Source organism: Anomalospiza imberbis, chromosome Z, assembly GCF_031753505.1.
Source record: "Anomalospiza imberbis isolate Cuckoo-Finch-1a 21T00152 chromosome Z, ASM3175350v1, whole genome shotgun sequence".
NCBI classification, from domain to species: domain Eukaryota; kingdom Metazoa; phylum Chordata; class Aves; order Passeriformes; family Viduidae; genus Anomalospiza; species Anomalospiza imberbis.
This window is the reverse complement of record NC_089721.1, coordinates 65,106,982-65,131,836: the sequence shown is the minus strand read 5'-3', so window position 1 is coordinate 65,131,836 and position 24,855 is coordinate 65,106,982. Positions and strand designations below refer to the sequence as shown.

The following is a 24,855-nucleotide window of genomic DNA, read 5'->3' as shown; positions in this document are numbered from 1 at the left end:
ATAACCTCTAGTTGAAGATGTCTCCGCTCATTGCAGGGGCATTGGACTACATGACTTTTGAAGGTCCCTTCCTAGCCACATGATTCTATGATTCTATGTCTATTTTAATTTCAGGAAAATTTAACCAATGATGGCTTATCTCAATGATATGCAAAGCTGGTTATGGATTTTACAATCCTACTCGGATGGTACAGCGTTATTAACTTGTACCCTCATCTTTACCAATCTCTGTCCCCTACTTCATTGTTTCTCATTCTCTTTCTCAGAAATTTCTTCCTTTAAATTGCGAATTAATAATCTCTCAGAATCCCAGGACTCTTTTATCATAGAAATTACTGGGGACACAGTTCCTTTGATGAAATTAAGAGATGTGAAAACAACAAAGGAGAAACTAAAAAATATGATTCTTCTCTTGTTCTGCCAATAAGAATTTTAAGCAAAATTATGTATGTCTGCACCTTCACATACCCATATTTTATTTTCTGTCACAAGCACGGAATCCATGAACGATGTGATCTGTAAGCGCGACTTAGAAACTTGGATACTACCCTGTGCATTTGCTACTGTTGAACTAAGAAATCCCAAATGTCCACTCTTTAACCAAATCTTCCCTTCCCCAAACTGACTTAATTTCTTGCCAAGCCTTGCTTCAGAAAAAGGTACCAGTATGATTTGTTATGGCAGATCAGCTATCCACCTGCTTTCAATATTAGACAAATTTGTCAGAGGGTACACAATCTTACTGATGTCAGCATTTTGCTGTCAGCATGACAGTATGAATGGATCCTAGAGGTCTGTGCTTTAATGATATACCAAAGTGACAGACTAGGATTTGATGACACTGTATCATATTTTCATCAATACATTTCCAGATGATTTTACTATTTCCCCCGTCTAATTAATGCCTTAGACAGTTTCATCTGAAAATTTTTGGTATGGCTCACCAAATTTCTTGTGTTCCACTCCATCTAGATCATGCACGCTTCATGAATTAGAAAATAATCCCCATTAGGATCAAGAAACGTACTACTTTTCTGCTAGGCATCTAATGCTATCAGTTGAAAAGATGACACCAGTGGTCCGTCAGTTGCTGAACAACTTTTGATTACTTACAGGTTTTCCATTACTGCTCCATCAAGTACTGTCTCTCGGCCTGCCAGGGGCACGCAGGACAGCCCTTCAAGAGGGGGTAAGAATTTGTAATTACTGCTTTTGTTCAGCACGGATTTTTGAAGGCCTCCCTACCTTTTTTCATGCCATTATTGCATAGATCAAGATGTTTGCAATGAAACCTTTAGGTTTCGAAGGAACTACACCTTCTTTCTCCCAGTAATGCTGCCTCTCTTGAAATGAGAGGACAATTTCACACAGAATGCAGTTGTTCACTTGTATTATTTACAAGTATTTTCCCTGCTCAGGTGAAGTGCTAGCCTGCCTTCTGGCAGCGGCACTACACTCTTGACCTTCCTCAACACCAAACCTGACAGAATTCAAGAAGCGTTTGGACAGTGTTCTTAGGCACACCGTGTGACTCCTGGCGAAGTCCCGTGCAGGGCTGAGAGCTGGACTCGACGATCCTTGTGGGTCCCTCCCAGCACAGGACACTCAGAGGTGACTCGGTGATTCTCCGTGCACGCAGAAGGCTGGAGGGTGACCTGGGGCACGTCTGGCACCCGCCGTGCGCCCCCGCGGCCCCGCAGGCCGCGCTGCCGCCCATGGCGGGGCGGGCGGGGCCGCCCGCACCGGCCGCAGTCGGGGCGGCGCAGTGCGCCTGCGCGCCGACGGGGGGCAGCGCGGGGGAGGAGGGCGGGCCCCGGCCCTGTGTTTTGAACGACGCGATGCAGGTGGCTCACTATTTGGCAGGAAGGTGAGGAGGCCTCTATCCTGGCGGCAGAGCTCGCGTAGGGAGAGGGGGATCCAAATGTGGCAGAGGCGAGTTGGAGGTAGCGGCGGCGGAGGGGGACAAGCGAGACGAGGGGAGCGGCCGTGCCCGCCGCCGCTGCTGCCGCCGCCGCCGCAGAGAAGCTGAGCGGCCCGGCTGGGAGGGGCTGAGCGGCAGCCCTGGCACCCCCTGGCGCCAGCCCCGCCGGCAGGTGAGCGACCGGGGCGAGGGAGGGGACGGGGGGAGCGCAGCCCGTCGCGCCGCCCTTGGCCTGGCCCGGCCCAGTACCGGGCAGAGCCGGAGGGAGTCGCTGTGGGGGGACCGGCGCTCCCAGGCCGGCCGCGCCTCGCCTCGCCTCCCTCGGGCCTCTCACATCGTGGATCCCCCGCCCTCCCCGCCCGGAAGCCGCGGGCGGCATCGGGGCCACGGAGGCTCCGGTCTGGAGGTGTCGTCTCTGTTCTCCCTTTCCCCGCAAGCTCCCTGGCTGCTTGGCAACCCCTCCGCCCTTCCGGGCTCCGGGGCTCTGCCGCCCTCCCCCGGCACGGCCCCGCGCCGCATCCACTCGTAGGGGAGCGGTGCCCTCCCCCTTTCCCCGCTGCGGAGCTATTGTGTGCGGGCTGGGGCCCGCCGAGGGGCTGCTGGCGGATAGGCCTTTCCCGGGGGAGGTGGAGGCGGGAAAGCGGAACGAGGGGGGCGTGAGGGCGGTGGGGGAGTCGGGGCCGCGGGAGACAGCGCCGGCGCGGTGTGTGCGCGCCCCGTTCACTGCGCTGCTGCGATCCTTTGTCTGCTGTGCTGCTTTCCCCTCCTCCCTCCTCCCTTCCCTCTCCCTCCCTGCGTTCCCCTCTCTCTCCCAGGCTCCAAGCGCTGCTGCAGCTGCAGGTTTGTAAATACTGGACCGACACACGCACACACACACACACAGACACACACACACACACACACACACACACAACATGGCTGACGCTCGCCCTGCTCCTCCACCAGGGTCTCCGCCTTCTCCCTCAGTCTCCGCTGCTTAGCCGCTCCTCCGTGTAGGCTTTTGTTTCTTCCCCCCTCCCCCTTCATCGCCCATCCAAAAAAAAAAAAGAAAAAAAAGGAGAGGAAAAACAATTCACCCTCCTTATTTGCGAGCATGGCGGGATTTCAAGGGTAAGGATCCTCGCTTTGGACGCTTTCTCCTTTCGTTTTGCTATTTACAACAAAATGAAACCTAAAATCAGAGGTGATTTGGGAACCTGGCAAGGCCTGGGGCGAGGGAGGAAGGGAGGGAAGGAGGGGGGAACTGGGTGAGCTCCGCTGAGAGAGGCTTGATTAGAATGTGCGTATCATTTTCTGGTGTTGGGTGGGGGGCGTCTGATGCACCAAAGTGCTGGCAGAGATGAGAATACTGTGTTACACTTGGCAGAATAAACTAGGGCCTTTTCTTTCGTTTCAGGACAATTCGGTATAAGCGGTCAGCTCTGGACAATCACACTAAAAAGATCTGAACTAGTTATGTCAGAATAGGCATTGTGTAGGTAAAACCCGTAAAACAGGCGTTTTGGCTTTTTTGCATTTCCTGTATCTCCTTGTTAGTATCTTAAGCAGCTTGCAAAACATGGAACACAAAACCGGAATTTACACTTATCAGGTCTTCGTTTTGCAAGCTTTCTGTCACAAATTAATTTGCCCTTGTGATGGCAATAGTACAAACGGAAGCATTTCCTTTTTCCTGAAAGGAGTGCTTTTCAGATTTTTGTTGTTGTTATTGCTTTTTTTTTTTTTTTTTTTTTTTTTTTTTTTTTTGGTAAAAAAGGCATGGTAACATGAAGTTAAGTGAGCTCCCAAATAAAAACAAGACAGCATGCTTTTGACCTCTTTACTAGTGCAAGGCAAATGCTTAGTTCACTACCCTCCGCCTCAGTTATTCAGAGCACCCCCTTCTGGCTTTGATAAATATGGCTTATTTTTTTGCTGCTTGTGACGTAAAACCAAAACACTTGAAGGTAGTTCTAGCATATCTAAAGTGACCTGCCATGAAATGGTTTTATTTCTAGCTTGTAAATTCAGGGCTACTGATGAATGTGTGAAGACATGATGCTTTATATTTGCTTTCTAGACATGTTACTGTAATTCCAAGTGTTTAATTTTTCAAGGATCATACTTAAAGATACGGTCTTTACTTGTACAGGTGGATAGCCATAGCTTCTGAGCACTGCTTTTAAGTAACAAATGTCCTAGCTATGTCGTCTTTTGTCTTCTTTGCTTTGGAAGCTTCTAGTGGAGAAGCATTGGAATGGCACAATCTTGCAGCTTTTACTGAGATAGAAATATGCAAATTACATACTGTATATAATAAATACTGTACATGAATACTTATTTCTGATGCTTTTTCCATCCCCATTAATAAGCACTGATTAGCAAACATTGATTATGGAGAAAATAATATATAGAAAGAGTTTACTACAACATAAAACTTAAAAGAAGTCATCCAAATTACAGTATCATTTTGGAATGTGTATCTACGTCATGGCTTCTGGGGCAACTTTTTTAATTCTAAATGGAAAAGTCAGAGCAAAAGTCTATAGCCTGGTACATCAGTTAGTTCCTGCAACAGGCAACCATTTTTTTTTATTTTTTTTTATTTTTTTTTTTTTAATTTTTCAGTCTGAAGGCAATATTGCCTAAACTAGAATAGTTTACCAGTTGTAGTTAATTTGTCATTTATTGTGGTAACTACTGCATTTTGAAATTATGCTCACCTTGCATAATGCATTTCACATTTCAAAATGTGAAATGCGTTGAAGTATGCAGGTCCTCCCTCAGAATAGGCCTTCAGATACTTAAGCCAATTCTTGGGATGAAGAGCAAAATAGAATAAAAATAAGCCATCCACAACGCAGTTTGACTCTGTTACATTGCAGTTTTGTTGCTAGAGCAAGATTTTATTCTGTAAAATTTGTCTCTATTTCATCATCTTTGTGAAGTTTCTTGTCTGTAGCATCTTTACTTCACCTTTCATTGTATTCTTTTTTGTGACACTCAGAAGGTTTTTCTTTCTGTCTTGGTTGTCTTGATTCAGTTAAAAATCAGTATTGTGGGCCTTGAAATCCCAAAAGGAGCAGATGTAGTTGAAGAACTTACCAAATCTCTGCATCTTCACTTAGTGAAGACCCTCCAGTGTTTTTGCCATTGTGAATTATGCTAGGCTGTATTCCACCAAATTAAAAACCTGAGACTAGTAAAACCTTCTTTTCAAAAACTTTGGCAAATGAGACTGAGGAAAAGGAAGACTGCAATAAATGCAGTCTCAGTGATCAGTTTGCTGGAAGGAGTTAGAAATTAACTATTTTTTTAAAGCAGGCATGCTTTCCAGTAAATCTTTAATCAAGTAAATCATGACTCGCTGTAGTTCTAAATATTTATGAAATTACCGAGTAACATACAATCCTAAAGGTAATAAACATTTAGTACATTCTTATTCAGTGCTTTGGATTTTCTCAGTCCGAGAACACTATAATTCCTCTTCCTGCTGTCAGCTGATTTAAGAAGCAGAACAACATTTTTATTAGAATAGGGGCAATCAGTGTTTGTGTCCCGTGGAAATCCAAGTTAATATCTGATTTATTAAAAACTGTCTGTTATGGTTGTAGCTACTGTGATGTTGGTTATGGGAGAAGTTTGGATACATGTGTCTCAAATCTTTGAATAAATGATCTTGTGGCAAATCTTGTCATAGTTTTGGGTGTATAGAAAGCTAATGTAGGTATATATTTTCTAACCTTTTCCCTTTTCATGAATTTGCGGTCCTGCTTTTTTTTCCTTTTTTAAGTGCTGAATTGCCACTTACATGTCAATATCCTCACTGGTTAGTTAGGTTGGGGTTCATAACAATTAAATTTTGACATTCTGCTCAATACTGTGAATAATAGCTTGTCCTTATAAGAATGTTTATATGCTTTGCTTGCATTAGGTGGTTGTTTGTTGTGTTGCGCAAGTATTTTTTTCTTACAAGTATTTGTGTCACAAATTCTTATATTTGGTTTAGGATTTTTCTTTTATTTTACCTAGGTTTAATTTAGTTCTGCAGGGGCATCTTCAGGATACTCAAACACATCAAAGAATAATTTGGTACTTATAATGCACAGACTAAAGAGCTTGCAAGTGGTCCATCTAATGGAGGTCATCCCCCTGACCCTAAAAACTATATGCTGCTTGTATTCCCTCCATGTTTGAAGGTGTGTGTAGCATCACTGGATTGTGAAGAAGTGGTTGTGATGTACTTAAAATGACACTCAGAAAGATCAGCCAGCCTTCTCAAGAGCTGTAAATGCAGTAGTTTGATTTGCCATGATTACTCAACCTAACAGACTTGTAAGGGCAGTAACTTACCACTCTATTACTTTCTAACCGAAGGGTAGGTATGTTTGCCCTAGGATTGCTCTTCCAGAATGTTGGAGTGATCCTTTTGGCTTTGGAGCAATCCTTCTCTGACTAGTGCAATAGAAATTAAACCTAGTCTTCTGACAAAAACTGACTTGAGGAGACACGAGCAGACAGCATTTTAAGTGCCTTACTTTTTTTAAATAGACATTTTCCTCCATGGTTTCCAGAGACCTGTTGTAAATGCTTCCAAAACAAATTGAGTAAACTTGCTTAGAGTTGTAATAAATCATTTGGGTCACTTCTGTCTGTTAAGAGCGTGACTAAGAAGAAAACAATTGCATTGTAAAACTTAAGAGTTCGCTTGCATTCACCATGGAGTGGTAGCAAGCACAGTGATTGTGCAGTGCTGCTGTCATATTCTGGGCAGCTGTTATTTTTGCACATGGGTTTCTGTTTTTTTTTAATTCGCGGGAGGGGAGAATAGTTACCTACCAGGAAAGAAAGTTGTAGAACTACAGAGTGGTTTGGTTTGGAATGGATCTTAAAGATCACCTAGTTCTGACTCCTCTGCCATGGGCAGATACACCTTCCACTAGACAAGGATGCTCAAGGGCTTATTCAGGCAGACTTTATGCTTCCAGAGAGGAGGCATCCATAGCTTCTCTGAGCAGCCTGCTCCAGTGCCTCACCATCTGCACGGTGAAGAATTTCTTCCTGATACCTAATCTAAACCTATTCATTCTTACTTTGAAGCCACTCCCTCATTTCCTATTGCTACTTGCCTTGATAAAAAGTCTTTCTCCAGCCTTCTTGAAGGTCCTCGTCAGGTAAAGTTACTCCAAAGCCTTCTCTTTCCAGGCAGAGCAACCCCAGCTCTCAACCTGATGTTGTAGAGATGTGATCATCAACTGAGAAGCTATACCAGTTCATATTTGCCATGATGCAAAAGTGTGCTGCTTTGGATGGTTACACAAGCCTCTGACAGCTTCTTGTGCCGTTGGTGGAGGTTCTTGCCCTGTGGTTAAATGCAAAGTTATTTGTAGTAGACTGAACAATTAGGAGTGGGTTAAAATTTACCTTTGGATAAAGTGATGTAAGGGAGGTTATCATGACTTTGAATAAGTACTAGATAGATCTCTTCTTTATATATATTTTTTTAAAGCCTTATCTTGTAAGACTGCTTTAAGCATGGAGGACCATGTAAGTATCAAATGATCAGGCTGTAGGTTAGAACATACACAAGGTTAAAGCAGCAAGTATTTTTGCATTGCCTGTAAGAGGATGCTTTAAAAAGAAATCATTGTACTTCAGAGTCTTGGTATATTGTGCAAAGTCATAGGGAAGAATTGTAGCAGTATAGTGAAAAAAATAATACTTTCATGTTACTAATTATATTGTAAACATTGTCACTGTTTTTAAAGCTGTTCGGCTAAACTTTGATAGTTGATGATGATTCCATAGTAGAAGGATGGAATAGTATTGAAATTGAACCCTGTGTTCTGTTTAGCATAGACAAATAATTCAGTAATAAAAAAGGTGGTGCTTGTCCATGCTGCTTGAAAGAAGAGTAGACAAGAGCTATAAGAAAAGTCTTTTAAAATGCGCTCTGTGTGTCTTTATTGTCCTCGTACTAAAGTGTGCATAATGTTGCAGTAGTGGGATTTTTTTTTTTTCAAAATTAGTTGTGCTCTGCCATCTGTATGTATAGGAAAACAGATATATTTGTTCTTAGCCATTAGAAAGAAAATAGACTAGAAACCCATTTATTTAAAAACCACTGCAGGATTTAGTGTGGAACTTGAAAGTTTGTGTTGACAAACATATTTGATTTGTTGGGTTTTTTGTTTGTTTTTTTTTTTTTTTAAGGAAACTCTTGTAAGCTCATTTGGCATGAATCAGTTCTCTTATCCCTGCATTAGCTTCATTCCTAGTCAGTAGAACAGCCAAAATGTGTGTGTTTTAATTCCAGATTTATGAAATTTTTTTTGCATTTTTGTGTTCAATGTTTGGAATTTATTTTTTGAACCAAGAGAGAAGCAAGGAATTCTTCAAAGGGCAAACATATGTCAAAATGTCAGTGAGTCCTTAGCCAAATATTTAATCTAGTTGTAATATTGCCTATGTGGGAAGCAGATCAAATAAGAAGCTATTACATTTTAATCAGTTTAATTTTAGTAAAATGCTCTACTTTTGCGCAGCTTCACTGTTGATACCTTGTAAAAAGCCAGACTAAGCCTACAAGGTTTTCTGAAATGAATTTCTGCAGAACTTCCTTTGTTTTCTGGGTTATTTATTTATGAATGCTTAAAGTGGCAGTTCTGCAGTTTTCCTTTACCCTGTGTCCTGGTTTAGGGCAAATCTGGGAGAAAACCCCCAAAAGCCAACCCACACAGCCCCTCCCCCCAACCTGTTTGGGAAAAAAATTTCCTCGGAGAGAAGTGCGAAAAAACCTGTTTATCTAACAGGCAAAGCACTCCCCAGCACACAAAATGAACAATACCAGGGGACAAAACTCATTTGTCGCTCTGAAGAGATGACAAATTCAGAAAGTCTCTCTGGGGGTGGTCGCTCTGTTATCAGTCCCTCCAGCACTGGGAAAGGCTGCTGCTGCCCACGGTTGGCCCCGGTGGGCCACAAAGTGCAAGCTCTTGGTGTTTCCGTGGGCCCCAGTCCGGAGCAGGTTCGAATGGATCCAAGAAAAAGGAAAGAAAACCAGTCCAGGGAAACTTGGACTGCCTCAGCTAGCTAAATGAACTAAAAAACAAAGAAGCGCGGTGTTCTGCCCCGTCCCTGCCCAGACAACACAGTGGTGTTCTGTGTCCAGCAGACTGTGGAGAAGTGAGTGCAGGCTGACAACAAAACTCCATGCTTCTTCTCCCTGCCTTCGCTCCCAGAGCCTGTCTTGAAGGCACAGAACAGAATATCCAGCATAAACAGAATACACGACTGGGGATACAAGCATCATAATGTCAGCCTAGGACATTCCACCCCTTATCCCCATATCATCAACTTATTGTCAAACATCATGCATTTTATTAATGTAAAAACTTCCATCTGTTCCCCCCAAAAATTACAAGCAATACCCATCATGCCCTTGTCGCGTCCCCACACTGAACCACTGAATCCAGGCCCCCAACTATGGCCTGGATTCAGCTGCAGGATTCCCCACTTTCATTTTACTCACTCAAAACTCCATCTTTCACTTGCTGAGATCTTCGGCACTTAGACATTTCCTTCTTTTTCATGTCTCTGTGGTTTAATGTACAGACAATGGCAGTAACAACATACAGCAAACTGATATTTGCATGAGTCTTACTCCAGTCAGATCTCCCTGAGGTACACATCGTGTTGTTCCATGTCTCTGCATTATCCACTATGTGGACCCTGGTCCCTGAGCAAAGAAAACCCCACGAATGGGTTTGTCTGTACTCGAGGCAGAATTGATCCACACTGTCTTCTCTAACAAACCTCTGACATGGGCCACTGGGACTTTGTCTCTGTCTAGCTTATTCAGGGACTCAGACTGAGCAGGACCTGCTCCATTGGTGGAACCTCGGGTGTTAACTAGCCAGGTGGCCTTTGCTAAATGCTGCTCCCAGTTTTTGCAAGATTCCCCACCCAGTGGTTTCAAGGTGGTTTTTAACAGTCCATTGTACCTCTCCACTTTGCCTGCAGCTGGTGCATGGTTGGGGTTGTGGTACCCCCATCAATGCCATGTTCCCTAGCCCAGGTGTTGATAAGGCTGTTCTTGAAATGAGTCCCATTGGCTGACTCAAATCCTCTCAGGAGTACCATGCCTCCAAAGGACCTGCTTTTCAAGGCCCAGAATGGCGTTACAGGCTGTAGCATGAGACACAGGGTAGGTTTCCAGCCATCCTGTGGTGGCTTCTACCATTGTGAGCATGTAGCACTTGCCTTGGCGTGTCTGGGGCAGCATGATGTAGTCAGTCTGCCAGGCCTCCCCATACTTGGACGTGGACCACCGCCCACCATACCATAGGGGCTTCACTCGCTTGGCCTGTTTGATGGCAGCACACGTCTCACAGTCATGGATAACCTGAGAAATGCTGTCCATGGTTAGATCCACCCCTTGGTCTCGTGCCCACTTATAGGTGGCATCTTCACCCTGATGGCCTGAGGCATCATGGACCCAATAACTCTCCCTCGTGTTCCCAATCTAGGCCTATCTTTGACACCCCTATCTGTGCAGCCTGGTCTACCTGCTGATTGTTTTGGTGCTCCTCATTGGCTCTGCTCTTGGGGACATGGGCATCTACGTGGCGGACTTCCACAGGTAGCCTCCCTACCCTGGTAGCAATGTCTTTCCACTCTTCAGCAGCCCAAATTGGTTTCCCTCTGCGCTGCCAGTTAGCTTCTTTCCATCTCTCCAGCCATCCCCGCAGAGCATTGGCTACCATCCATCAATCAGTGTAGAGGTAGAGCTTTGGCCACTTCTCTCTTTCTGCAGTGTCCAGGGCCAGTTGAACAGCTTTGAGTTTCACAAGTTGGCTTGATCCACCTTCTCCTTCAGTGGCCTCTGCGATCTGCTGTGTGGAGCTCCATACGTCTGCTTTCCACTTCTGATTCATGCCTATGGTGCGACCCAAACCATCAGTGAAAAGAATGTAGCACGTTTCCTCTGCTGGCAATTGGTTGTGTGCTGGAGCTTCTTCAGCCCGTGTCACTGGTTCTTGTTCTTCATCCTTCAGGCCAATTTGTAATTACTTCCTAAATCCCAGGGCGATTCAGTTTACCAGTAAAGGTGTGCTGTGTCATAAGAGCTGAGATTCTCCATAAGCATCTGTAACTGAAGACAAAACTCTTAATGTCTTAGAAGTTTCTTTCTTAAATGCAGTGAAGTATTGTAAGAGTGCTGTGTCAGAAAAGATACTGTTTTCATCAGTCAGCTAAACTTCTTCAGATGAAAACATGACTGGGGAGCCTGTTACAGTACCCAGTCACCTTCTGGGTGAAAAACCTTTTCCTGATACCCATCCTGAGCCTCCCCTGACTGAGCTTCATGCCATTTGCTCAAGGTCTGTCACTGGTCATGAGAGTGAAGAGGCTGGTACCTTCCCCTCCGCTTCCCCTCATGCTGAAGTTGTAGACCGCAATGAAGTCTCCCCTCAGTCTCCTCCAGGCTGAACAGACAAAGTGATGTCAACCACTTGTCATAAGGCTTCCCCTTCAGACCCTTCACCATCCTTGTGGCTCTCTTCTGGATGGTCTCTAATAGCTTAATGTCTTTTTCTAATATTGTGGCACCCAAAACTACACACAGCACTCAAGGTGAGGCTGAACCAGTGCAGTGCAGAGTGGAGTGGGGCAATCCCCTTCCTCTGTTGGCAGTGCTGGGCCTGATGGACCCCAGGTTGGCCCTCCTGGCTGCTAGGGCACTGCTGACTTATATTCAACTTCTTTTGACCAGTGCCCCCATGTCCCTTTCCACAGTGCTGCTCTCCAGACTCTTATTCCTCAGTCTGTAGTCATGTCCACAGTTGTCCCAGGTGCAAAAGTTAGCACTTGCCCTTGTTAAACTTAATGGGATTGGTGATCACCTACCTCTCTAATTGTCAAGATATCTCTCAGTCCTTGAGGGTATCAACATCTCCTAATTTAGTGTCCACGTGTTTTAAATAACTAATTTAGTGTTATTTAGTATCCATTTGAGTCATGCATTCAAGTCTTTAATGAAGATGTTGAAGAGAACTGGGCTGAGAATTGAGTTTAGTTAGTTTAGAGGGATTTAATTAAGGTGTTTTTGGCATAGCAGGTTTTTTATGGTATAAGGCTGTATGGATCTTAAAAATCACAGTACTTGAACGGATCCTAAAGATCATATTGTTCCAACCCCCCTGCCTTGGGCAGAGATACCTTCCACTAGACCAGGATGCATCATACAGCCTGGCCTGGAACACTTTCACAGATAGAGCCTCCACAACTTTTCTGAGCAGCCTGTTCCAGCGCCTCATCACCTGCGCAGTAAAGAATTTCTTTCTGATACCTAATCTAAACCTTTTCTCTCTTACTTTGAAGCCAGTCCCTCATGTCCTGTTCCTACTTGCCTTGATAAAAAGTCTTTCTCCAGGCTACTTGTTGGTCCTCGTCAGGTACTGAAAGGCTGCTGTAAAGTTACCCCAAAGCCTTCTCTTTCCAGGCGGGACAACCTCAACTCTCTTAGCCTGATCTTGCAGCTTAGTAGCCCTCTTGGGACTTCTTCCAACAGGTTCATGTCTGTCTTTTTGTCTCTGCTAGGAGGCAGAGATCTGGATGTAGTATTCCAGGTGTGGTCTTGTGAGAGTGGGCTAGAGAGGTAATACCACCTTCCCGGACTTGCTGGTCATGCTACTTTTGATGCAGCCCAGGATGGGATTGATTTTCTTGACTGCTGACACACATTACTGAGTCATGTTGATCTGACCAACACCCCCAAGTCTTTCTCTCTGTGGCTGCTCTTCAACTGATTGTCTGCACAATGTCCATATTCGTGCTTGGGATTGCCTCGAACCAAGTACAGCACCTTGCACTTGGCCCTCTTGAGCTTCATGAATTTCCCATAGACCCAGCTCTTACGCCTGTCCAGGTCCCTCTGGATGGCAGCACTTCCCTCCAGCTTGTGGTCTGCCACACACACCTTGGTGTCTTCAGTAAATTTGATGAGGGTGCATTTGATCCCACTGCCTGTGTTGATGACAACGATGACAAACAATTCAGATCCCAGTACTGACCCCTGAAGACACCACTCATCACTGCTGTCCTCTTGGATATTGAACTGTTTGCCACAACATTTTTGAGTGCAGCCCTCCAGCCAATTTCTTACTCATTAAGCTGTCTAATCTGTCAAATCATGTCTCTTGAGTTTAGAGACAAGGATGTTGTGCAGGACAGTATCTAATACTTTGCGGAAGTCCAGGTAGATGATGTTAGTCACTCTTCCTTCATGCACCAATGCTATAGAAGGCCACTAGATTTGTCAGTCATTATTTTGCCCTTGGTTATTGTCCACTGTTGAAGTGAAGATAATCCTCTACTACTACCCAGAAAAGCCATTATAATGTTTTTCTTCAGCCATCAATTAAAATATTGAAGAGAATTGGACATTATGAAGTAATAAATTCATTATGGTGTGAATAATGATCATCTTGCTTTGAGGGCCAGGATTATTTTCCTGTGTTGGGTCACTGGACTACCTGCACGTTAGTAGAACTAAGTGTTAAGGCTTGTGTTATGGTTAAATCTAGCTGGCAACCAAACCCCATGCAGCCACTTGCTCACTCCCACACCAGCAGGGTCAGGGAGAGAACTGGAAGGGTAAAAACCAGAAAACTCATGGGTTGAGAGAAAGGCAGTTTTATAGGGAAAGCAAAAGCCATGCAAGCAAGCAAAGCAAAACAAAACAAGGAATTACTGTTTCCGATGGGCAGGTTGGTGTTCAGCCTTCCCCAGGAGAGCAGGGTCATGTGACACATAATGGTTACTTGGGAATACAAATGACATCGCTCCAATATCCCCCAACCCTTCCTTCTTCCCCCCACCTTTACATCCTGAGCATGATGTCACAGGGAACATCATTGTGGTCAGTTGGAGTCACCTGTCCTGGCTGTGTCCCATCCCAACCTCTCATGCACCCCCAATTTCCTCAACAATATGGCAGTACAAAAAGCATAAAAGGCGCTGGCCCTGTGTAAGTCTGCTCAACAATAACAAAACCATTGCTGTGTTATCAACTTTGTGTTCAGCAGAAATCCAAAACACAGCCCCATACCAGCCAGAAAATTACCTCTGCCCCAGCCAAACCTAGCACAGAATGTAGTAGAGGAAATAAAATTCACCAGCTTGTCAGGGAAGTTGTAATTTAATAGCCAGTGTCCTGGGAAATTAGAGGAAGAGAAGTCAGGTTTCTTTTCAACCTAGTCTTTCTCTTAGAGCAGGGACATTTGCTAAATCTTCAGATCTTAAAAATACAGAAAAATAGCAGGAAGATGCTGAGTTGCTGGAAAACTGGGCTAAATGTGCAGTGCACTATTCAGAGCTGGAATATTTGCCTCTCAAGTGATATTGAAAATGCCTGAAGCATTTCTAATATCAGTAGATTTTATTGTCACAGATTACATGCTTTATAGAGCAGAAAAAGTCTTGGTTTAACTGTGATAAAATACGCTCTTTCTGCTCTGAAATCTTTAGCTGCAAAAAAGCAGCAAAGAAACTCCTGTGTAGTTAGTAGTTGTAGTATAGATATGTGACTATATTTCAGTAAAGCAATGAGTAGTAAGCAAGTCAGACGAATTTATGATTGCTTCCTGTAAAAGGGAAACTATTCTCTGTGTCCATAGGAAAGGAATGGATCTCCTGAAGATCTAAAGCTCATAATCCTCTTTAATTATTCTGCTGGCAAAATAACTCCTCTGTATCTAGAAATATTTGTTATCTTACTAATTCTGTGTAGCTTCAGGCTGTCTCTTGCTTAATGTGTGCAAAGTGTATAATTTTTGAAATGTGATAATTGCATGTTGGGGTCAGCTATAGTAGATAAGTTTCTTTGGGCTTAGAGTTGTTCTGCCTTTGAAAGCCACCAGATGAAGAGATCACTTGAATTAATCAGTGTGCATTTCTTTCTCTTGCATAGATGCATGTGCTTGCATTACATTCTGACCAGTATTAGTTTTAATTAGCTGTATTCCTGATAGATGATGACTGCAAGGAAATTTGAAAAATGCTTCTAAGCCCTCTACTGCCTTTTTTTGTTCTAAAAGTTGCAAGTAGTAATATAAGAGCAAGTTTATAATCAGTTGAGTTTTATGTACAGTAATGGAAAATACTGTTTTCATATAAAGTACAAAAGCAATAAAACAGCTTAAGTAATAAATCAAATAATATTTAAAAACATTTTCTCTTTCAGATTTCAAGAAATTGCAGTGTGCAGGCCTATGTGTGCCCTGCATGTTGCTGTTGACTGGCTAAAACTTGTGAATACATTAGTGAAAATGATGCATGACATGACTTGTCAGATACCAGTTTTCTGACAAACATATTTGATTCAGTACTTCACTATGATGCATGTATGTGAACTAAGCTACAAATACTTTTGGAAGTATAGTCACAGGTTGCCCAGGGAATTATGAAGGAAATCACTGGATGTAGCACTTAGTGCTGTGGTCTTGTTGACAAACAAGATGGTGTTCTGTCAAAGGACAGTTAATTTTGGAGATCTTTTCTGACCTTAATGATTCTGTGGGGTTTTTTCATTATTAGCTGATGAAGTGAATATTTGCTATAGCCCTCAGTGAGAAACCAGAAGCCACAGAGAAGTGCGTATTGTGTTAGCCTATGATAGAAAAAAATACTGCAGGAATCCCAAGATTATTGGTATGAGGAACTATGTAAAAAAAGTTGAGCGACTGATTAAATTGTTAATGGCCAAATGACCATGCTTTTTCTATAAAGCAATGGTAGAATGACTTAAACGCAAGAATGACCTAAGGCTGAAGTCAGGAAGAGGGGTAAAGAAAGAGTGTAAGGCAGTGGTTGAGGAGTAAGGTGTTTTAAAAGAAGTGAGAAAATTCTTGGCTTATTTTAGTTCAATATTTCATAGTGGCAGATAGCTTTAGAAACTGTAGAGTGACAAGTGGTTTTGAGAGGTAAAGAGACCCTGCCAGTCTGGAAGGGTAACCAGTGTATGGTAAATGTGGGCAGCCAGGCAAGCCTACATGCTGCTAGTACCACAGACTTGTTAACTTGATACCCTTGGTAGAAGCATTTGAATGTGCATATCTGATATCGCTAGCACTAGCAACTGCTGTTGTGTACTTGTTAAGGCTTACCTCATCTTTTAAATCATCATTATGCGTGTGCTTAAAATGTTGTGAATGTGAGAGGAGCAGAGCTCAAGTGAATATGGAAATAATGAACTGTGCTTTTATAAAGAAAGCTATGCAATTAGAATGAAGCAAGTGTAAGAGTTGTTCAACTTTGCCTTTAATAGTTGTTGAACTCTTATTAAATGACAATGCATCACAGCAAGTTTGAAAGATCGTACTAGGAGAGTGCTAATACTGACTTATATGTTTTGGAGAAACAGAAAGATTTCCTTGAGTTCTATAGAAAAAGTCTTTTAAAATGTAAAAGTAATTTAGAAGCCTTCTTTAACTTATCAAGCAGGGGTCTGCAGGCAAAAGCTTGAGTTTTACTGTTTATAGGGATTTCATCTCTGAATTGTATTTTTCTCAAAGGTAATATTTAGACCAGGTTCAGGTATTTCAGATTGTTTTTAGGATGTGCCGTATTGTACACTGCTGCTTTGTTTTGTGTTTAGTTTTTGTATCTTTGAGCAATTTAATTTATTGCTCTGAAATAAGAAATCTAAAATCAAAACATGGCTGTCTTGGAGTTTCAATAGCTTGGGCAGCAGCAGTTCCTGGTTAAGGTCTAATGTTTGATCGTGGGCTGTGTTTTATTTACGGTGTTCTTAACACAGAGTGAGCTGAAATAAGATCAGGGAAAACTGTCTCATAGTTTTAACATACATGTTATGAAATGAGATTCTTTATGTGTTACTTGATGAAAAACATGCTATTTGGTTTCTACTTCCATTTAACACCCCTTATTTTCTTAAGAGACTGCGAAGTCACAACTTTAGGTAATTTTTAATGTAAAAAGTGATGCTGATATAACCCAGAGGTAAGGACATAAAGAGCACAGTTGCCTGTCCAGGCCTCAGAAAGAACTTGCTGTAAGATAAGTTTGCACAGCAGCAACTTTAGATAGCAGGAAATGGAGGAAGTTGCAACAGGAAGATGCTAATTCTAGGCCTGGAGGAGGCAAAACCTTGTTAGTACATCCTGGTTAATGTATCCAAAGATTCCTACTGTAGCAAAGTGTGTGAAAGGAGGCAACTGCTCATACAGTTATCATTGGTGAAGCACAGATCTCAGGGGGGTATGCTGCCATGCATACGTGGAACTTCTACATTGGACTTCCAGAGGAGGGCGGACTTTGTCCTGTTTAGGAGACTTACTCAGAGAGCTCCTTGGGAAGCTGCCCTTAAAAACAAAGGAGTCCAGGAATGGTGGGCGTGCTTCAAAACAGAGATCTTGAGGGCACAGGAACAGATTGTCCCTGTGTGTCAAAAGATGAGTTGATAGGCAAATGTCCAGCCTGCATGGGCAACGAAGTTTTGAAGGAACTCTGGAATAAAAAGAGGATGTATCATCTTTGGAAGGAGGGTCAGGTTTCTCAGGAAGTATTTAAGGGGCTTGCTAGGGCATGTAGGAAAAAAATTAGGGAGGCCAAAGCTCAGTGTGAACTTAATTTGGCAATTTTTTAAAAAGATAATTAAAATGTTTTTACAATTAATGGTAAAATGAAGGGTAAGACCAACCTTTGCTCTCTATTGGATGCAGGAGGGAACTTAATAACTTCAGATGAGGAGAAGGCAGAGGTACTTAATGCCTTCTTTGCCTCTTTCTTTAGTGGGAAGACAGCTTGCCCTCAGGACAGCTCTCCTCCTGAGTTGGTAGATGGTGTCAGGAAGCAGAATGGTCCCCCTGTTTTTCCAGAGGAGGCAGTCAGAGAACTGCTGAGCTGCTTGGATGTTCATAAATCCATGGACCAGATAGGATCAATCCCAGGGTGAAGAGGGAGCTGGCAGATGAGCTTGCAAAGCCTCTCTCCATCATTTACCAGCAGTCCTGGCTCACTGGGGAGGTTCCAGATGGCTGGAAGCTGGCCAATGTGACACCCATTCACAAAAAGGGTGGGAAGGAGGATCCTGGTAATTTAAAGCCAGTTAGCCTGACCTCAGTACATGGTAAGGTAATGGAGCAGTTTATATTGGGTGTCATCACACAGCCCTTACAGGATGGCCAGGGTATCAGACCCAGCCAACATGGGTTTAGGAGGGGTAGGTTGTGTTTGACCAACCTGGTCTCCTTTTATGACCAGGTGACCTGCTTGGTGGATGCAGGAAGGGCTGTGGGTGTTGTGTACCTGGAGTTCAGCAAGGCCTTTGGCACTGTCTCCCGCAGCACACTGCTGGAAAAGCTGGCAGCCCGTGGCTTGGACAGGAGCACTCTTTGCTGGGTTAGAAACTGGCTGGATGGCTGGGCCCAGAGGAGTGGTGGTGAGCGGTGCTGCATCCAGCTGGTGGCCAGTCACCAGTGGTGTCCCTCAGGGGTCTATGCCAGTTCTGTTCAGTATTTTTATTGACAACATGGATGAGGGCGTTGAGTCTTTCATTGTAAATTTGCAGACGACCTAAGCTGGGAGCATGTGTCGATCTGTTGGAGGGTAGGAGGGCTCTGCAGAGAGACCTGGAATGGTTGGATGGATGGGCAGAGTCCAATAAGATGACATTTAATAAGTCCAAGTGCCGAGTCCTGCATTTTGGCCACAATAACCCCCTGCAGTGCTACAGGCTGGGGACGGTGTGGCTGGACAGTGCCCAGGCAGAAAGGACCTGGGGGTAGCGGCTGACAGCCAGCTGAACGTGAGCCGCAGTGTGCCCTGGTGGCCAAGAAGGCCAAGGGCATCCTGGCCTGTATCAGGAATGGTGTGGCCAGCAGGCCCAGGGAGGTCATTTTCCCCCTGTATTTGGCACTGGTGAGGCCACACCTCAAGTGCTGTGTCCAGTTCTGGGCTCTCAGTTTGGGAAGGACTTTGAGACGCTTGAGTGCGTCCAGAGGAGGGCAACAAGGTTGGTGAGGGGCTTGGAATATGAGCGCTATGAGGAATGACTGAGGGAGCTGGGGCTGTTTAGCCTGGAGGAAAGGAGACTCAGAGGTGACCTTATCACTCTCTACAACTTCCTTGAAAGATGGTTGTAGTCAGGTGGGGTTTGGTCTCTTTCTCCAGGCAGCAACTGACAGAGCCGGAGGACACAGTCTCAAGCTGCGCCATGCGAAATACGGGTTGGATATTAGGAAAGGTTTACAGAAAGGCTGATAAAGTACTGGAATCATCTGTCTGGGGAGATGGTGGAGTCACCATCCCTGGATGTGTTTAAAAAAAGACTGGATGTGGCACTCAGTGCCCTGGTCTAGTTGAGGTGTTAGGGCATGGGTTGGACTCTGTGATCTTAAAGGTCTTTTTCAACCTAGTGATTCTGTCTGATTCTGTGTGTGAACTTGGACTGTATAGGTAGGACCTGTGGAAGAATGACTTGGGGATGCCCACCATCAAGAAGCCGAGAGTGAGGAAGGACCCATGGGACACCACTGAATCCCTCTCCCTATCTTCCTCCCACCCTCTCCAGAGCTGTACTCTGTCCCCTGGAGAAATAGAGTATGGGCCCAATGGACTGATGTGTTTGCATGAGAACCTTTTGTATGATAGCTGGTTTCTATTTTGTATGAGAACCTTTTATGTTGAAGATACATACTCTCAGTGACTGGATCAGGTATGAGTTCACAGACCTTAACTTGCAAGTCCAAAAAAAGTGTCAAAAAGGGCTTTAGATATGTTATTATTAAGGGAGCAAGGGCTATGTGGAATGTTAAATCATAATAAAAGTGAATGTTGTATCACTGATCACAATGCAGTGGCATTGATTGAAGAAGCCCAAGGCAGAATTGAAGAAATTGCTACCAATCACTCCAAGCCCAAGACAGTTTTTTAGGACTTAGCCCCAATTCCTGGATTATGTTAGTACTTTCATCCTTGGGACTGAGAGGGTAGGGGAAATGGTTAATGAGACTTGGGTTGATGATTGCCATTGGATTTGCATTTTTAATTATTCGGATAGCTGTTTTACATTGTACTATTGCTCATGTTATTGCTTCTGTCTTTTCTCCTTCTATTGCTTCATATATGGCCCTTGTGGCCAACCCATGAGCTGAAGAACAAAGTCCCTGGAGGGCAGTATTTGAGCCATGGGGTGGTGTAAGGACTTAAGGAGCAGAGTTTACTGTCTCAGACTGTCAAGGTCACAGAAGGTACTTGCCCGTAAGATAAGGCATCACAGTGGAAACTTGAGGTCAGGGACAGAAGGGAAGAATTTGCGACAGGAAAGTGCTAATTCTACACCTGTCAGAGGCAAAATTTGGTTAGCACATCCTGGTTAATGCATCAGGATGAAAATTCCCACTGTAGTAAAGTTTATGGGAAGCAATGCTCATATACATATCATCAGTAGAAGGAAGAGCTGAAGAGGGTCCCACGGAGAGCCGGCTGGAGTAATGACACTCAATGTCATCCTCTGTTATTGTCTGATTTTGTCATGTTTTATACCTTTATCACCTTAAATGAATGTTATGTTTACATAACGTTCTTTTGGTTAATGTAATACAATTGCATATACAAGTCACTTATTGATTGGCTGTTATACTACAAGCGTCTGATCAGGTTATAGAACGTGACAGGTTTCATATACTACTCAGCATCCAGCATTGACTATTATGTTTGTACAAAGCTTATTGTCTTTTCAAGGATGTCCTAAATACTTTAAAGTAACTAAAGTAACTCTGTAATCTGCAGGCCAGGGTTGTCCAGTTCCTGCAAAGGAATAGCATCAAGGATAGCATGTCCTTGTTCCACAAGAAATTCCTCTACAGCATGCCAATACAGAATTATCTGTATTCTCCCTCACTCCCTCTGTTGTTAACAGTTAAACTTCTGATCTGTAATTCTTCATCCTTATTCTATGATCTTAATTTCACATTTATCCTAATTTTGGCTAGGACAGAGTTAATTTCATCGCAGTTGCCAGGAGGGAGATGGAGCCTGTAGCTGTGTGGGCAGGGCCAGGTTATTTTATAGCCCCATCATTATTAGAGGGCGTGGCTTTAAATTGGAGAAAAAGGGAATGATGCAGAACAGCAGTTATTTTGTTCTGCTTTTCCAGGAGAGCAAAGCAGCCAATAGAGTAGTGTGTGCGCAGTCCAGCTGGAGGATTTGTACATGTGGTTTTTGTCTCAGGCCTGGGGAAGGAGCATGGATGGAAACAGAATCACAGAGTGAACTGGGCTAGAAAAGACCTTTTGAGATCATCAAGTCCATCCTATGACCTAACACCTCCTCATCAACTAAACCATGGCACAGAGTGCCACATCCAGTCTTTTTTAAAATACGTCCAGGGATGGTGACTCCACCACTTCCCTGGGCAAATGATTCCAGTGTCCAATCACTCTTTCAGGGAAGAATTTTTTTCTGATGTCTAACCTAAACTTCCCCTCGTGCAGCTTAAGACTGTGTCCTGATGTTCTTGTGGGAGAAGAGACCGACCCCCCAGCTAGCTCCAGCCACCTTTTAGGAAGTTGTAGAGAGTGCTAAGGTCACCGCTGAGTCTCCTTTTCTCCAGGCCAAATACCTACAGCTCCCTCAGCTGTTCTTCATAGGGCTTGTGTTCCAAGCTGTTCACCAGCCTTGTTGCTCTCCCCTGGATGTGTTCAGGTGTCTCAGTGTCCTTCCTAAACTTCCCAAGACGATTTGTCTGCCATTGTTTTTCATCGTCTCTGGCTCAGGGGAGAAGATGGTGGCTGTGGTAATGTCTGCAATATTCTCCTTTGTCTCAGGAATCTGTGTGTCACTGGACACAAGTAACTCTGGGTCAGTTGCACTTCTATAAGCATTTTTTGCATGTGATCGCCCTCTTTTATTCACTATTGTTATTAGTACTGTTGCTACTACTGTTTATGCTCCTTAGCTCATTGCTGTTTTTCTAGTGAATTGTTGTCTCAATCCATAATCTCTGCCTTTTTGTCCCTTTCTCAGTGGAGCAGTTGGAAGAAAGGAAGTGGCAGTTTGGAGCTTAATTTCCATCTGGGTTTGAGTTACAAGAGCCCTCAAAAAGGAATCTTTTTGTGAGAAGAACTTCTGTGTATGGAGCTCATAGTTCTGTGAACCTCTAGACTAGAGTTTCCTTACAATAACTGCATATTAATGTTTCCTACGTAGTGATCAAGTCCATGGACAGATGTACTGTCCAAGTTAATAATGGAGGTTTTCACAGGTTATGTGGAGATTCTTACCCATGTGCAAGGAACTGATAATTCCAGATCTCTGATGGATCAGGCTTCAACCTCTGGTTTTGTTTGCTGGTATTCTTTAGGCAATTTGTAGTAAGGTTTTTTTTTTTTTTCTTCCCCATTATAAAAGAACAAAAACAAAAGGAAAAAAACCCAAAACCCTAGGCTGGTACAACCTGGGCCTTTGTAACCCTGAAGCTAAAAAGTAGTTCTTTCGTAGTCATACATACTTACTGTTTTGGTTTGTGTTCGAGTATGTTGAAAATGTTAACCTTCCACACAGAAGGACCCACAAAGGCAGCAAGCCCTATGATCTTTTTAAGGAGTACCCAAATGGCAAGTGAAAACGGTAGCCAGAGGCCAGAATTCCACACTCATGTTCTACTATTGTCCTGAGGGGTGGCATAAAATATCAAGCCAGTCAGAGGAGAATCAAGATGACATAATCTTCATTTGTAGTTGCCCAGAGAGTCTGAAATAATTCTTTGTATGCAGTAGGATTTATACACCCTTTAGAAAGTGACCCCCTTGGTATATTTCAGAAGAGTAGGCATTGTATTCTAGATACCTAAACTTTCAGGAAAGTACTTCTTGCTGTCTGGAAGACCTTGACTCCTAAAGCTGAACTTCAATAATCACTTTCAGTGATGTGGCACTAGTTAGGTCTGTTGACTCTTAGCTTGGGCTGGAAAACATTTGGGAAGTTTCACATTTCACAGATACTTTTTCACCTATGGATTTTACACATTTTAAACTACAAAACATATTTATATGTGCATATTTTAAGACAAACACCATATCCTTCTTTACATAGTGCTTAGAATTCTGAAATTGATTTTTCTCCCAGGAATCCAGGGCTTTTCAAGGAACATCCACTCCTGCCATCAAATGTGAAACAATGTGTTCTTCTCGTAATTTTAAGCGGTTCTCCTGCATGGTAGAGTCTAACATGATTGCTCTCTGTTTTGGATGTTTGTTCAGTGTTTCTCAGTAGACAGTGAAAGATCCTATATCCTTGGGATTTTTGGTTTTTCATGCTACTGACAGATGGGTGCTCTAATGCAGATAAGAAAACTCTTTATTTTTAGTGTCTTGAATCTCCGACAATGATAAAGGATATTACAAATACATGTGCATACAAATATATGTAAACATAAGGGTATGCTGAAATACATGTAGATGTAGACACTAAAAATTACTTATAAGCTTGGAGAAACCAACATCTTTTTATCATTCAGCTGATAACACTTTTTTTCTTAAATCAGAACTAGCTGCATTCTAATGTGGGGACTGAGAATCCTGTGCCCTCCTGACCTCTTCACTGGTGCTTTTATTGCAATTTAGAAGTGTAGTGAGGGAGTTCTGAAAATTAGTCTTGCAAGGTAATGCTCTAATCCTGTAAAGATGTTATTAAGTCTCTGAAATTAAAAAAGATAAGTAAGTTTGTTTAAAGTATTGTTTTATAGTACCATCTCTAATAAAGTTTTTACTGCTGCCTTTACAAATTAACCCAAATATACACTCTCAGAGTTTATTTCAAGTTACATCCGTTGTAATGCTGAATTGGATTAAGTGAGACAGGCTGCTTTAATGATATAACATGAAGGAAATGTAATGGAAGTAAAGCACAAACTATACTGGGTTCTCTAACAGCTACATTTTGCTAATTCAGAAAGTAAAAAACAAGCCTGGGTAGAAAACAATGGAAATTGCAATTTTAGGATTTCTCTCTGGCTGTTCTTTCCATTCATCTTTATTTTTCATGTGTGTAAGAACTTTTGAATGCAGTATTCACTGGTTACTATCTACATGGGATCTTGTAAGACTATACTAATTTTTCAAGTTAATGAACTAAAACAAAATAAATCCACTTTTCATCCTGATCACTGTTCCTAACTTTAAGAGAGCTATGGTAAGGACATGTGTTAAAAGATTATAGGTTTAATGAAACTTTTTCAAACCATTGGCTGAAAGAACAGTGTCCTTTTTAAAGCTACCCATCTAATTCTAAACCTTTGGGATAATTCTTCAACATAATTGTTGTCGATAGTTATTGTTCTGCTATAGTGTTACCAAATTTTGTTAGGATTCCTAAGTTATGTCAGCTTCCCTGGTTCACTCTTGTCTTCATAACTCTGGTGGTTTAACACCAGCTGGAAATGATACTCCAAATAAGCCACGTCTCTTCTCTCTGCCCTTCTAGTAAGAGATGAGGGAAAGGCAGACACTATGGATTGACATAACAATTACTGAAAGCAAACAGGAGTGGAATAAGAAACACACAGTAATAGTAGCAATGCTGATAACAAAATTATAGAAAATGAGAAGGCTTTACACACAAAAGCGGGTATTCACCACCATGACTTAGCTTTGCTTGGCCACCAGGGTAAAGACAAGATGGCAGGTAATCTTCACAGCCAGCTCTCCCTGTCCCTAAGCCCAAGACAACAGAAAACAGTGACAGACAAACCCCCAAAAGCAAGACCATCCATCACACTGCACCACTGTATCATTCCTGGTGGCTTCTTGAACCAGTGACACTACTTTTGACGTCTCCACTCAACTGCTCTGGACTCTGCTGTGCTTGGCACCCAGACCCACAGTTTCCTGAGGGAATGTTCTTGTCATTCATTTCCAGTCGTGCTTACT

General features: G+C 43.1%; 1 protein-coding gene and 1 long non-coding RNA gene across 5 annotated transcripts in view; one reads left to right on the top strand and one right to left on the bottom strand.

Moving 5' to 3' along the window:
• The first annotated feature begins 1,723 nt into the window (after positions 1–1,723).
• SPIN1 (spindlin 1) overlaps positions 1,724–24,855 on the top strand; it is a 57,900-nt gene continuing 34,768 nt past the window's right edge. The window contains exon 1 of one of the 4 annotated variants that reach the window (XM_068176115.1): positions 1,724–1,867. The gene's annotated coding sequence lies outside the window, so the exon portion shown is untranslated. The other 3 variants (XM_068176114.1, XM_068176117.1, XM_068176116.1) reach the window with 3 other exon arrangements.
• On the bottom strand, positions 2,723–2,952 carry LOC137464669 (uncharacterized). Its single transcript, XR_010994346.1, has 2 exons — positions 2,811–2,952; positions 2,723–2,772 (listed from the first exon to the last, which is right to left on the bottom strand). It is a non-coding gene; the product is annotated as an uncharacterized lncRNA (long non-coding RNA).